Source organism: Lissotriton vulgaris, chromosome 4_1 (genome assembly GCF_964263255.1).
Source record: "Lissotriton vulgaris chromosome 4_1, aLisVul1.2, whole genome shotgun sequence".
Taxonomy (NCBI): Eukaryota; Metazoa; Chordata; class Amphibia; order Caudata; family Salamandridae; genus Lissotriton; species Lissotriton vulgaris.
The window spans coordinates 1381245622-1381258813 of record NC_141691.1 but is presented as its reverse complement, the minus strand read 5'-3'; positions in this window follow the sequence as shown (position 1 = coordinate 1381258813).

Sequence of the window (13192 nt, the reverse complement as noted above, 5' to 3'; positions counted from 1 at the left end):
CCCGTGTTCTCGGTAAAATATAGTGATGTCGCCAGTTTGAGTTTTTTCCGAATCTTGGGGATTTTCAGGAAATTGGGGTAGATTGGGTATAGTCGGGCATTCCGTTTCCCTCCGGTGGTTAGCGATAAGACGATTGGAGAGTGATCCGAGACCCCTCTGGGCAGTGTGTCCACCCTCTCCACCATATCCAGTCCCAAACCCAGTGTCATGAAGTAGTCTATACGAGACACGCTGTTATGTACCGCTGAGTAGTAGGTGTAGTGGGTGGCCTCTGTGTGCAGTTCCCGCCCGAGGTCTACAAGGCCTAGGGCTTCCGCAAAGTCTGATAGTGGTGTAGCACCTCGCGGTCTGGTCCTGGTGGGGTAAGTGTCCTTGAGTGGATCCATGACTGCGTTAAAATCCCCCCCAACAATCATGTCGCCATCAGGGAGACCAAGAAGGAATTTGCCTAGTGCTGGCAAGGCCACCGAGTGTAGGGCCGGGGGAATATATACTGAAATCACATTCAGGGCCCTGCCCTCCCATTGGCCGTGGATTGCGGCATAGCGACCCTGGTCGTCTGCCACGTGGCTGGATACCATAAGGGGGGAAGACCTTCTCACCAGTATGCCCGTACCCCTGGAGCCAGTAGTGAAGTCGGCGTGGACTACCATCGTGTACCCACGTCTGTCTAGGGCTTTGCAGGTGGATCCCGTGAGGTGGGTTTCCTGTAGGAGGACCACATCTGGGTTTTGCCGCTTTACGGCTTGAAGGACCAAGCCTCTCTTGATTTTGTCACCCAGGCCCCGGACATTCCATGTCAGTATGCGCAGTGGGGGAATCTTCCCGGCCGTGGAGGGGCCTTCGGCGGGCGTGTGATTAGGTGGCCTGGCCATTAGGCTGATGAAGGAGTCTTGCACACAACATGTGCTGCGGCACAGCCCATGCGTCGGCTAGTGTCGTGTTGTGTAGGAGACGTGTTAATGTCAGGGTGATACTGCTGTGTAGGTGGTGAACGATGACTACAAACAAGAATAAACATTTCAACAAATAGACTTCAAACCCTTCCCCCCTCCCTGCTACCCTGCTCCACGGACAAACTCCCGCCCGCTTCCCCAACTGTGCAGAGTGCTTCAGCCCCCCCCTATACATCTTACTTGCTCGTAGGGTTGGTGAGTCCCCTCCGGGCACTGCCTGTGCCCACCCTACTCAGCTACGTCCGAGCCACGGTCCCGCGGCCCACACAGTCTTGAAAAATAAAGCAGGTAAATGTCACACCGGAGCCACTTGTCCAGAGTCCAGTGGATCCCTCTCAAGGTCCGATTCTATTTCTGTTTCTCCTCCCTGGTGTGGTCGGTGGGAGGACTGACTGGACGGTGTCTGGTCAGCACGGTGTCGCTGCCGGTCTTGTTGTGAGCGTTGTCGTCGCCCCGCTGGTCGCCAGCCCTCCAGCCATTCTTGAGCCACCTCTGGCGTGTCAAAAAACCAGGTCTTCCCCTCGGCCACTATCCGCAGTTTAGCTGGGAACATCATGGAATACGGCAGTTCTCTGTCGCGCAGTGCTTTCTTAACCTCCGTAAAGGACTTGCGTCGCCTGGCCACCTCTGCCGTGTAGTCCGGGAAGAACGCCAAGGTGGCATTTTGAATCCGCACCGGTGGTGAAGTCCTCGCCGCCTGCAATATTGCGTCCCTGTCCCTGAAGTTGAAGAGCCGGGCTAGCACCGGTCTCGGAGCTGCCCCCGTCTTGGGCGGGCCCCCCGGGACTCTGTGCGCCCGCTCCACCGAAAAGAAGTGTGACAGGCCCTTGGGTTGGAGCTTGTTCTTGATGAGGTCTTCAACATAGAGGTCCATGGCCCCCTTCCCCTCCGTCTCTGGAATCCCAAGGATACGGACGTTGTTGCGGCGTGAGCGCCCTTCCTGGTCGTCCAGCTTGTCATGCAGGAGTTTGGTGACTTTTTGCATCCTTTCCATGGCCAATTGGAGCTCTGAGGTGTCTTCTACGAGCGATTTCGTGACCACTTCCACCTGCGACACCCTCTCCGCCATTTTGTGAAAGTCCGCTCGCAGCAGAGATACTTCCGAGGAGATGGCGCCCACCGTGGTTTTAACTTCTGTGAGTGTTTTCATGATGTCCTCTAGTGTAATTTTCGCCGACTTGTCTGCTTCTTGGGCATGGCCTGTGGAGGGTCGCCCTGTAGTTTGCTGTTGCCCTTGGTGTCCATAAGCGAATTTATCCAGTTTGGCTTGCGTGGATCCGCTCCTAAGGCCTTTTCCCGCCATGGTGCTGGGCCCTGTGAGTGCCAGAGAAACGCCCCAGGTGACCGCTGCCCGTGGGTCGATTGAAGTTTCTAACAGGCGGGATCAGCCAGATAGCAGTGGGTCTCACTGGATGTTGGTGTGAGAGCCTAGGAGCCGCGGAAGTGTCTCGCGTTTTTGCTCTCGGTAGCCTCTTACCGGGATGGGGCGGGCACTATGTTCCCCCCCTCGATGTTCCACACTGCGCCGTGTCTCGTGCACTGGACCGGCCGCTGCGTGTTGGGGAACTTCTGCTGTGTCGACTCTGCTGGTAGCGGGCCTAGGGGTTCCCCCTGTGGTCCCGCGTATATGTCCGGTGTTGCGTCGTCCCCCCTGGGCACCGTCCACCTGGCCTCCGTTCTGGCTCCCCGTGCGGGCCCACTGCTCCCTCGCTCCTATGTGGCGACCGCCTCTGCCCCCTGTATTGTTGCTGCGCCAGCTATGTTCTCTTGGGGGGGGGGGGGTCCGTTGCAGGGTGCTGTCTCCGTGCTGCGTGGCCCAGGTCGGTGGTGCACTGACCTTCGTATTGTTCGGGTCCTGCCTGGTGTACGTGGCAGCCCGATTCCCACCGGAGGACTCCGCCAGTGGCTGTAGGCTTGGTCTGGTCTGTCCGAGGTGCACCGGGGCGCGTTCACTTTCCCGGCCGGCTCTGCCGCACTTCCGCCGGGGTCCGGATTTCACGCGAGGCCGGTGCTTCACCCCCGGACGTAGGCCCCAACTCGCCACACGATGCAGCTCAGGCTCCGGTGCTCGGATTTTCACGAAACTTGGACCGGTGACACCGCTTGTGTCCCGGACTCGAACGCAGCCGCTTCAGGCGCGCTATTCGGCGGATAGATGCGACGGATTTTGTGAAAGGCTGCAGTGCCCTCGGGAGCTCTCACACTAAGCGGCCGCCATGCTTGGCTGCTAGCCACGCCCCGTCTTTTTTTTTTTTTTTTTTTTTTTTGAAAACCTTTATTTTCGTAAACACAGTACACAGCGTCTGCCTACAACCACTGCGGGCCGGCCGCTATGACAACATACAACCATTCCGGGGTACCTTGCGCTGCAACAAATAAAGGATAAGAACACTACGATGGATTTGCAAGGAGCCACAGGAAAAGGATAAAGAGGGTTTCATTTTATGTTTTTGACGAATCGTCCTAAAGTCAGACAGGGTAGCTGAGTGGGCGAGCCACATGAAGGATATCCACAAGTTATACATCGCTAACAAAAGATTGGCGTGAATCATTTACAATAAGGATACACAAGCACAGAAATAGATGTCGCCCCAATTAGCGCCCGCCCAATCAATATATAACATCAGGAGTTACAATCTAGCTCGTCTACAGGTATGGTAGGATATGGAAGGGTTCATTATATAGCAACAATAAAGGATCCAACGACATATAAGAAGGACACTTATTATATGGGAAAAGTCATGACAGGATATGCGCCCTCAAACGATAGTGGAAAAAGGAAGGAAAAGCAAGTTCTGTAAGCATTCAATGACTATGTAGTAAAATCGATATCTGGATAATGGGATCAATAAACCATGTGATAAAGACATAGACGCAAACCACAAAAAAGTCCAGTGAAGAACCGAACCCAACCTCCCGTCTGACCCGAAATATATAGGAAGAGAGAGAAATAAGAAATAAAGATAAGAAGAAGGCCATAGAAACAAAAAGAGAAAGGAATAAAGACCCAACCCCCCCACCCTGCACGTCGAAGAGGCTACGGCCCACCCCCCCCTACTAACGTGCCTGTCGCCCCAAGAGTACCCACATAAGGGAAAGACGGGGGAGAAACAACCCCCGGAGAAGAAGGAAGAGCGGAGGAGGGCCAGATAAAACAAACAAGCAATCAATGGATTCACCCCCGGCCGCCCCTCCCCCGACCCCAACCCGACACCGCACCAACGTTCACCTCCCCAGCTGTCCAATGTAATCACCAGCATTGTCCGCAGCAGAACGAAGTAAAGAAAGAGAAAACATCTTCAACCTTGTCCCTGTCGTTCCAGCCAGTCAATGAAGTCCAGTCGAGCAGCAGCCATCTTAGACGTAACCGAGCCAAACACCATCCACAGTGGTCTGTCCAACGTGAAGCCAAACCGGGCAGAACTACCCAGTAACGGTGGAAACACAGCAGCAATACCTGAGAGTTGACCGGCCAGGACCATAGCAACAACCCCATAATGAGACAAAGGGACCCACCGAGGGGCCACAAAGTAGATCCAAAGCATGGTGTCCAAAAAGAAACCTCCAGCCGACGGATAGGATCTAGAGTCCCGCAACTCGTCACATCCTGACTGGGTAGCGCGGCGGCCACTATCCCCGGGGGCGTCCAGTGCTGTTACATACGTCTGGGTAGACTGGGAGCCATCGTCGAGCACAGGATGGGGCAAGGCGCACAGAGCATGACGAGCAGCGTCGCCAAGCGGGAGCCCAGCAGGCAGTATAGTATCCAGTCGGCCCTCCAGGACCTGGGCATTGAAACACATAAAAGCTCGCAGGTTATTCAGAGCGCCCAGAACAGTAGCAATCCCAAGAGGTTCCTCTGTAGAAGTTTCATGCACCCGGAGGGCGCCGCCATATTGCCGTCTTCGCATATGTCCACCGGTGCCCATCGCCATAACAGTGTTAGGTTCACGAGGTACTGGAGCCGCGGAGTTGGTAACCGCAATCTGTCCCTGGCTACCAAGAACCAGCCACAATGTAGCATGCACCTTAATGAGCTCTCTGAGCAGTCCTCCAGGGTCGGCAGTCCCAAAATATTAAGCGCTCGGTGAAAGAAGGCACTCACCGTAGCGCTAAAGAACAATTAGGCTCCCAGTGCCAGCCACAAGTTAACAAAGCGCCGGCAACAATTGCAGGCAGTAAGTGTAGAGGTGCGCGGGGCCGGGCGGTACACTGTAGCAAGGAAGGAATTGCAACAGTAACTCGCCAGTCACCGATCTCTCCGCTGCAAGCATCCACAGCTGCCGAGTTATGGGGCAGCCGTCTCCGGGAACAAAGACCCGGTCGCCCACGCACCACGCTGGAACGAAAGTAGGGAGGTATCGCCAGTTCTGCCGCAGGATATTCAGCGGGGAGCACACCATCGGAATCAGGATCGCCACCCGGTTCCGAAACGCCGACGCGTTACCAGGATGGATGCCAGGATCAGCGGTGTGTCGGAAAGAAAGCGGGCGGGTCGGCGGAGCCGAGGAGTCAGGCGGCCATCATGGTTGCAGGCTAGGCTCCAGTGTAAACATCTTTAAAATCTTTTTTGTAGGCACTTACTGCATTGCTTTACTCTCATTGAAAATTTGGACCTTTGGCACATCTTTAACACATGATCTCCTTTTTAGGTTTTGCCTGGGGCACGGAGCGTTAGCTCCGCCCCCAGGAGAAATCTCTAGTTTTCAGTAAGGGGGACTTGAATACGCCCCTCTGTTCCATTGGCTAGCTCCATAAATGGAGGCTAGCCATTGGAACAGAGATCTGTCCGTCATTCACGGACCAGATTCGGGGGCGTTCCCGAGATTTTTTCCATGGGCGTTCCCTCTGTGTAGTCATGCGGCGGTGGGCGGGGTTATTTTTTTGGTTTCCTCAAGTCATGTTTTTGTCATTGCGCCGAAGATGGCGCCGGGGCCCGTCGACTTCTCGTTGCTCCAAGAAGTCCAGGTGAGTGCTCTGTCTTTTGATTACCCTTTCCCGCCCCCCTCTCCCCGTGTGTCCGTTCCCGACCCCCTCTCCCCGTGTGTCCGTTCCCGACCCCCTCTCCCCGTGTGTCCGTTCCCGACCCTCTCTCCCCGTGTGTCCGTTCCCGCCCCCCCTCTCGGTGTGGGAGGCGTTTTTGTGTTTTCTTCCGTGGGTGTGGTGTTCGTCTTCAAGATCGTCATCAGCGATCCGCGAGGGAGCCCACTCCTCGGGAAACTTCGCCGCCTGCCTGAGCTAGAGACGGGCCGCCGCGCTGCCCGCGGCGACCCGGAAATGACTAGCCGGCCGGCCAATCCTAGCGCGGCCGGCCGGAAGTGCCCGCCCCCCCGCAGCCCGGGGGAAGAAGGAAGACGGCAGCCCAGGAGAAGAATTATGGCGGCCCACGCGGGGCTCCCGTGGCCTGGAGGGAGCCTCGGGAGAAGCGGAGGACGTTGCCGGTCTCCCATGCTGAAGAGGGAGACCAGAGAAGTGCCCAAGAGATTGCCACCGTCGCAAGGAGCCCCCGCCAGGACGGCGGCCCAGGAGAAGAAGTATGGCGGCCCAAGCGGGGCTCCAGTGGCCTGGAGGGAGCCCCGGGAGAAGCGGAGGACGTTGCCGATCTCCCATGCCGAAGAGGGAGACCGGAGAAGTGCCCAAGAGATTGCCGCTGTCGCAAGGAGCCCCCGCCAGAGTGCCCGGTAAGTTAAATGGGCTACAGAGCGCAGCAGCACCACCACCAGAGGCTTGGGGCTCGGAGCCGCACCATGGTGGACCTGGGTGGCTGCCCCAGGAGACACCTCTGCGAGCCCCTGCCGCCCCCCGCCCTGCTCTGCTGGGCCCTGCTGCTGCTCTGCGCCCCGGAGACTCGGCGCTGCTCGGCAGCGGGTAGCGCTGGCACCATGTGAGCTTGGGGCTCGGAGCCGCACCATGGTGAACCTGGGCGGCTGCCCCAGGAGACACCTCTGCGAGCCCCTGCCGCCCCCCGCCCTGCTGGGCCCTGCTGCTGCTCTGCGCCCCGGAGAGCTCCGCGCTGGCAGACTTCTCAGGTAAGACCCTCTCTGCTTCCCAGCCTGTCCTCTCCCAGCCTGCCCTCTCCCAGCCTGCCCTCTCCCAGCCTGCCCTCTCGCAGCCTGCCCTCTCGCAGCCTGTCCTCTCGCAGTCTGCCCTCTCGCAGCCTGCCCACTCCCAGCCTGCCCTCTCGCAGCCTGTCCTCTCGCAGCCTGTCCTCTCACAGCCTGTCCCCTCCATGACCTTTCCCAGCCTGTCCTCTCCCAGCTTGTCCACTTCCAGCCTGCCCTCTCCCAACCTGCCCTCTCCCAGCCTGTCCCCTCCCTGCCCTCTCCCAGCCTGTCCCCTCCCTGCCCTCTCCCAGCCTGTCCTCTCCCTGCCTGTTGTCGTGTTCCGGTGGCAGCAGGCAAGAGCGTGCACTGCGTCCCCGAAGTAACAGCCCTAAAGCAAGCAAGAAGTACGCCCCCCTCCCACCAATCCCTGTTAGGTAGTGGAAACTGTCCAAACTGGGGTGCAGACAGCCCCTCTCACCTTTTGGCCTGGTACCACGGCACCAGCCGCACTACTTCCCTACTGACCGTTCTCCACTTCAGCCCCATCTAAATTACAATTCCTGCTTGTGACCCTTTTGCCTGCTTGTGCTTGTTTTCGTGACCCTGTTGCCTGCTTGTGCCTTCGTGTGCCCCTGTTGCCTGCTTGTGCCTCTGTGTGCCCCTGTTGCCTGCTTGTGCCTCCGTGTGCCCCTGTTGTCTGCTTGTGCCTCCGTTTTCGTGCCCCTGTCGCCTGCTTGTGCCTCAGTTTTCGTGCCCCTGTCGCCTGCTTGTGCCTCAGTTTTCGTGCCCCTGTCGCCTGCTTGTGCCTCAGTGTGCCCCTGTTGCCTGCTTGTGCCTCCGTGTGCCCCTGTTGCCTGCTTGTGCCTCCGTGTGCCCCTGTTGCCTGCTTGTGCCTCCGTGTGCCCCTGTTGCCTGCTTGTGCCTCCGTGTGCCCCTGTTGCCTGCTTGTACCTCCGTGTGCCCCTGTTGCCTGCTTGTGCCTCCGTGTGCCCCTGTTGCCTGCTTGTGCCTCCGTTTTCGTGCCCCTGTTGCCTGCTTGTGCTTCCGTGTGCCCCTGTTGCCTGCTTGTGCCTCCGTGTGCCCCTGTTGCCTGCTTGTGCCTCCGTGTGCCCCTGTTGCCTGCTTGTGCCTCCGTGTGCCCCTGTTGCCTGCTTGTGCTGTGTGGGTGTCTGTGGAAGGCTCTGTGTGGGTGTGTGGAGGGCTCGGTGTGGCTGTGTGTGTGGGGAGCTTTGTGTGGCTGTGTGTGTGGGGGCTTTGTGTGGCTGTGTGTGTGGGGGGCTCTGTGTGGCTGTGTGTGTGGGGGGCTCTGTGTGAGTGTGTGTGTGGGGGGCTCTGTGTGTGTTTGTGTGTGTCATTTGCGAGAGATAAAGCTAGTGGCATGGTAAATGACAATGCCATTTATTTATGTTAAAAAAATAAAATAAAAATAATGTCAAGAGCAATGCCAATAGCTCTAACTTTAACAAAGGCAAAACCATTGCATTGTAAATGCTTGTTTATTGAAGTAAGTGTTCAAAATAGGTGTTCTTATTGGTTATTGGATTTACCATAATTCTGTCTTCTAGCAAGTGTCCAAAATAGACGGGCTCTCTTGTCTCTGTTAAAATTAAACATGAATTATCTTCGTGGACCGATTAGATCACGATACTGAATTAGAAAATGGTTTTAAGAATTTTAAATGATATGTGATCACTTTAGGAATAATGGAGGTTTATTACACTGAACAAGGATATGATATGATCAATGTATGAAATATCAAAACTCGCATATATCCGTTTACAGAACTATTTTTGAAATACAAGTGTGAAGACCAATCTGAAGCTGTGCCATACAGAAATATTTAATTTAAGGTATTCTGAATTTTCAAATTATGAAATATGTTGTAAAATCTATGTACTTAGCTTTAAATCAAATCTGCTTAGATTCCCCTTATTCATCAAATTTGCCATTGGACATTCTGTTTGCCTGTAAAATCCTAGGGGTTAAACCATTGTAAATTTAGTTCTGTGTTCTTGTTACATGAATATTCTAAGAGACATGACTGGAATATAGTTTTTTGTGTGTGTTCTCCCTGGAAGAAAAAGAGATAAAATCAAAGTCTATTTCTGAATAGTGTCTACTATAAAATGTCTGGTTCTCTGTATTTTTACTTTCTGTAAAAAAACTGTATGAATTATTTCTCTATGGACAAGTTTCCTATATCATGTACATATGTTTATATATATATATTTTTTGTATTTTTTAAATGTAGCCCTGAAGAAGTCCGGTCACGGACGAAACGCGTTGGCTATTGGTTTTAATCTTCAACTGTGAATAAAAGGATTGCTTAAAGAAGAAATCTGACTTTGGATATTCTTGGGAGAACAATTGGATTTTTTGTGAATATATGCATAATAAGCATTTATACTGTATTACTAATTGTTGAGGTGTGCAGGGTCATCTTGTGCAATTTGATTTGTAAAACAAAAACATTTTTGTTTTCTAATTTTGGGATCTAGGGGATTGTATCCCAGACCGTCTGCACCCACACTTATGTATACATCAGGAACTTGGTCACCGGTGCGGGCATAATAGCCTTAATCCCCTTCTCTGGCTTGACATTTGTAAGGACACCTGGCACGTTTTGTTCAAGATGTGGCAGCAATGGGTCCACGTCCGGGTCAAAATTCTGTTTCGCGTCTGACAAAGAATGTTTGAAATGTGGTCACTTGGGCCATTTCTCAAGAATGTGCAAAACCATAAACTGTCCCAAAGTAGCAGTTGTTCAAGAATTCTATACAGAAACCAAAAAAGAGAAAGAGAGGTTGTTAGTGGTGGGTGATGGCAATGTTGACATGGAAAATCAAAAGAGAGAGAATAGGCCAAAAGCTTTATTTCTTATTGATAGCCAGCAAGTGTCTCTTATGGGGGACATGGGTTTCAGGTACACCATTATTTCCAGATCTATGCTAGATAAAGAATGGGGTAGTAAAAACTTACAGCATAATGACATATCCCCTGCAGGGTACTAAGGCAACACCATAGACCTTTTAGGTTACTTTGAAGCAGATATTTCCTTCACCAACATGTCTACTAAGGGTTAGATCTATGTAGCAGTTGATGGACCTCTTATCTTAGGTTGGATTCATCAGTATGATCTCCATAATATTGTCAACCCCAGGGCACCTTCTCAGGTCATGGTTGTGGATGATCACACTTTTGATGATAAAGGGTATGCTCATAAGATTCAATTGGAAAAAACACATTACCTGTCCAGCACAAGCTAAGAAGAGTCCCCTTAGTAGGCAGGGATGAGGTCAGGTCTTCAATCAACGAGATGCTTCAAGGTGGGGTGATTGATCCAGTTGAGGGGTTCACTTGGGTGTCTCCAGTCGTTATTACCAAGAAGGGTGATGGGAAAATCAGGTTTGCGTGGGCTTGAGGTCACTAAATAAGTGTGTGGTTGCAGACACTTTTCCCTTGCCCAATATTGGTGAATTAGTGTCTACATTGAAGGGGGCAAAGTTCTTCTCGAAATTAGACCTCAAGAGCACATATCACCATATAAAATTGCATGATAGCTCAAAACACCTTACGGCGTTCATAATGACAGACGGTGCATTCCAATTCACACTTCTCCCTTTTGGGCTAATCCCAGCAGCCAGCGTGTTTTAGCAAATGGTTACTGAAATGTTTAAAGGCATTCAGAAAGCAGTGTTCTTTCAGGATGACATCCTTGTTTTTGGTGACTTCATTGCGGATCACAACCAAGTACTCAAATCTGTCCTTCAGAGAATTGATGAAGCCGGTCTTACCCTTCGCACGGCCAAATTTTCTTTTCTTGTTCTATAGATTGAGTATCTTGGGTATGAAATCTCGGCTCTGGGAGTGAAGCCCAAAAAGAACCTCTTGGAGGCCATTCAATTAGCTTCATGTCCTTCTGAGAAGGACCAGTTGAGGTCCTTCATGGGGCTAATAGAAAATTACTAAAAATTTGTGATATATTTTTTTGACAAGACGTTGTCTTTAAGGCTCTGACTCATGAAAGGTGTGAAATTTACAATGCGTAATGAACAAGCCACCTGTTTTAACTTGATAAAGAAAGAAATATGTGAAGCTAATGTTTTGGCACTGCTTGACATAAAACTTACCTCTGTTGTCATGGTCAATGCGAGTGCCACAGGTCTTGGTGTTGTTCTCTTACAGAGATATCCTGCAGGTGAGAGAACCATTGCTTTTGCCTCCTGTACTCTCACCTCGTCAGAGCAGAACTACTCTGTTATTGAAAAGGAGGTACTTGCTAATTCATGGGGTGTTCAGTACTTCCGTACTTACCTTTGGGGCACATAACCTTGGTTCGTATATTGTCACCCAGTGGTGTGGGCAAGGGTTCTCCCAGGTTGGCAAGGCTTGCAGCCAAACTTCAAGAATACCAATATGAGACTGGGGAGGAGCCTAGTGACGAACGAAGATGGCCGCATAAGCTCTCGGCTCCGTCGACCTCCGCCTGTTGCTTGAAGATCCTGACATATATCCTGCTTTCGCGCCTCACCCCCGTGCGGGGTAATCTTTGCTGACACTGGCGGTGTGGTCCCGAGAACTTTCCCACCCGGATTGGCGTAGTTGTGCCGTGTGAAAGATCTTGGCCCAGAGTTGCCTGTAAGCCGGGACCTCGATTACTGACCCAGCCGGGTTACGGGGCAGCAGCGGCGGTTGGGTGCCCCAGACGCGGTCCGGATGATTAACCTGGAGTGTTTCCCAACCCCATATTGGTGAGGTGCCTGCGGTCCTGTACACACTGCGGAGGTGTACGTATCCTGAAGATGGCTGAGAGGTCTGAAGGACTGGGCTATTCTAAGGCCCAGCGGTGCCAGGGGACAACACCTGAAACCTTCGTGGGTTACCTGTTCCGGTGTACAAATTACAGAGACACGGGACACTTCCTTCGGCGTCAAAGATCGAAGTTTATTTACTGCAGGGAACACAGAAGTCACAAGAAGTACAACGCATGTAGGTTCTAGGAGACTGCTTCGAATTGTAACTGTGGATCGCTCCTTTTATACATATTTCTGTCATAGCACAACATGGCGAACAAAAGGTTACAACTCAGTTCCCACAGTAAACTTCAAAAGGGTCGCTTTCATGTATTCAGAGTCCCGGAACATAATTACAGTAGCATCGCCGGTTCCCAACTGTAAAAGTACGTTTCTCATCATCAAGTACATTCCATTCCGACTGTAAACGAGTTTAAGGAAGAGACAGAAACAGGTGCAAGGAAGACAGACACAAATTGAAAAGAGTGTAGGGGGTGATATCGGAAACACGATTACAGGATCAAAGGAGACGTGCCTAATGAATGCACGGCTGAAACAATAGACCGGCACGGCAAGATGATCCTCGAGCGGGGCCATCTGCCTTTGCAGTGTCATCCCCCTCATCATAAAGACACCCTCAAAGGAACACGTGTCTTCCGCAAGAGTTTGGGAATCCCAGGGTCACGAAACGGACAGTGTCCTTTCGCTGGCTACTTGAGGGCAAGAGACAAAATGGCTGCTGTATCTAAAATGGAACCCGTGGGTTCAGATGAAGAAACCCACGAATAAGGCGAACGGTTCAGACCAGCGTAGCGAAAACGCGTACACCCACTAAACTCGTCATTTGCGGTTCATAGATACCAAAACTCGTCCATATTTCGAACGAGTCGAAAACACCACTATAATTGTCACGGAACCTCAGACGCTCCTTTTGCCCTCATGTAGGCAAGCACTAGTCGATATCAGAATCGATCTCGATATTCATCAGATCATTCAGATGTTGCTGCAACATCATTCTATCCATCAATGCTTCCTTGGTAACAGATGGCCGTCTTATACACATCGTAGCACAGAGGCCACATAAGGCAGGACCACACTGTACACAAAGACAACACGTGAACAGAAATGCTACAACAACCCCAATGATCATCAGAATCTTGCAACCCCACGTCGACATCAGGCCCCAAAACCATCCTAGTAGCGTCCAATCACCTATGTCCACGTGTATGGACTCGGAGATATTATGCAACTTCGAGATGGCTTGATAGACAGTTGGAGCGTTATCAGGGATGAAAATGCAGCAACTCGAATGGATCACCTTACATACACCACCTCTATCTGCAAGTACAACGTCTAAAACCATACGGTTTTGCAACGTCATAAGCCTGTCCGCCTGAAG